The sequence below is a fragment of the Oratosquilla oratoria genome, chromosome 27 (assembly GCF_046742065.1).
Source record: "Oratosquilla oratoria isolate Oo_2021 chromosome 27, ASM4674206v1, whole genome shotgun sequence".
NCBI classification, from domain to species: Eukaryota; Metazoa; Arthropoda; class Malacostraca; order Stomatopoda; family Squillidae; genus Oratosquilla; species Oratosquilla oratoria.
Window position 1 is genome coordinate 25,622,019 of NC_134803.1, and position 2,500 is coordinate 25,624,518.

Sequence of the window (2,500 nt, forward strand, 5' to 3'; positions counted from 1 at the left end):
CTTTCAAAGAGGAAAGGAGTGAAGAAGGAAAGGCAGGAGGGAAGGGAGGAAGGCAGGAGGGAAGGAGGGAAGGCAGGAGGGAAGGCAGAAGGGAAGGAGGAATGTAGAAAATGAGAGTAGTGAGGAAGGGGAAGGAAAGATGGAGGAAGAGAATAAAGGTGGGAAAGAAGGGTTGAAGGGAAGGAGGAAAGGAGGGAAGGAGGGAAGGAGGGAAGGAGGGATAGAGGGATGGAGGGATGGAAGGGTGAAGGGATGGAGGGACAGAGGAATGGAGGGATAGAAAAATAGAAGGAAGGAATGAATGGAGGAAGTGAGGATGGAAGGAAGGAAGGTAGGGAGGAAGGAAGGGAGAGAGGAAAGAAGAAAAGAAGGAAAGGAGAAAGGGAGGAAGAGAGGAAGGGAAGAACGGAGGAAGGGAGGAAGGGAGGAAGGGAGGAAGGGAGGAAGGGAGGAAGGGAGGAAGGGAGGAAGGGAGGAAGGGAGGAACGGAGGAACGGAGGATGGGAAGAGGGGAGGAAGGGAGGAAGGGAGGAAGGGAGGAAGGGACCAAGGGAGGAAGTGAAGAAGACAGGATGGAAAAGAGGAAGGGAGGACGGGGGGAAGGAAGAAGGAAAGGGAGGAAATGAAGGAGGGAAGGAGGAAACGATAGATGGAGGGCTAGAAGGAAGAATGATAGAAGGGGAGAAAAGGAGAAGGGAAGGAAGGAAGAAAGGAAGGTAAGAGGAAAATTGAGAAGGAAGGAAGGAAGGAAGGAAGGAAGGAAGGAAAAAAGGAAGGATGAAAGGAAGGAAGGAAGGAAGGAGGTAAACAGAGACAAAATGAAGTAGAGTTACAAAAATTAGTTTTCTTAGCTGACCTTTATCTTTTGAATTAGCTTAGAGAAAATCTCTGAAAAAAAAATAATGGTACGCTAGATAAACTACATGGACGAAAATTATATAAATAAAATCGTGTCTCACTATAAAGAAAAAAACAATAGCATTAAGTAGCAACGGAGGTAAATTTATGTGAAAAATAAAGTGATGAACCAAAGGACAATGTACTACAGTTTCCTCTTCCTCAAGATCAAACGATCTGTCACCTTTATATGACGGTAATTCTCGTTACATGCATTTTAGTGCAAAACTTGCTTCATTAGTAGCAACTTTTCTCCACGTCATTAACGTTTATGGACATTTTTTACTGACTGGACAAAGAGATCTGAGGATTAAAGCGTCCATTAATATTCTTTTCATTTGCTACCAGATCTCTATTTTTGTTACTCATTCTTTAGCTGTCTTTTTTGTCTCTCGTCTAAGAGAGTCTGTGATTCCTCTTTCCTCTCTATTTATGCTTTTTCTGTTACTGTCGTTGCTGCAAAGCTGTTTCACTGAACTTCATGGCAATCCCAAACGCCCTCACTACACTCACTACACCTAAGCAATTAGATTTTTGTTGTACACACCATCGTTAGCAATGGAGTAATTAAGTGTTCCTTTCCGAATCCTCCTTTCCATACGATTCACATTTTTCTCTCTCTTGTCCAATTTCTATATATACAACTTTGTTCGACTATTTCATCGTTATCTTCAGTCTGCGCATATTTTCATATTTATTTAGATTTGTAAAAAAAAAATTGAATACTTTTTATTAGCATTTGTACTGAATATGTAATCCTCTGAATAATGTCAGTGCTTTTCTCCGTATTCAATTCACTTTGAAAAACCCTGTACATTTTCTATACTTTTTTCTAGAAGAGTATTTTATTTCTTTTTGATTACCATGTGGCTTTGTAAAAATAACATCACCATTTTTTTTTCAATCCTATGCAATCTTTACTGCATTCACCTATTAATAACGTTTGAAACCTGTAACACATTTTAAATATTTTCTTTAATTATCACCTTGATTTTATCATCAACTACCTCCTATGGTCATTTCTGTTTTAATCATGACCGTTGTGGTGCAGGAAAGCGTTTGAATTCGAGAACTACCTATGACCTCTGGATGTCGGAACACACTCGGTCGTAGCTATCCGTATTCTGTCGTTGACCTCCTCATATCGTCTCAATGTCTTTGATTTCTGGGAAACTAAAGCATAAATATAGTTATTCTTTTAGGTTATGGCACGCATAATCCCATCACTCCCCCAGCTCAATTATCAAGGGCACTTTTATTACATAATCGTATATTATATTTCTACTGTTCATTATTGCTTGCGTTCGAATCCTAGTGCAACAGGTGTCTTCTATTTGACTTGGAAATTCTAGTACACAAAGTAATAGGAGGGTCTCCCTTGGACCCACAATATTCAAACTGATATTCTCTATCGTATATGAGGATAGAAGCGCTGATAACCTAGTCCATATTTTCTATATAAAATCATCAAAATAATGGCCTTAGGAACACTTATGACAAGATTTTCGTTGTCATCAAACGGTATACATTCGTATAAGAGAAGATATTATTCAGTAAAATGGAAGACATACTTGTTAGACCTAAGTAATGATATAGTTCAGCA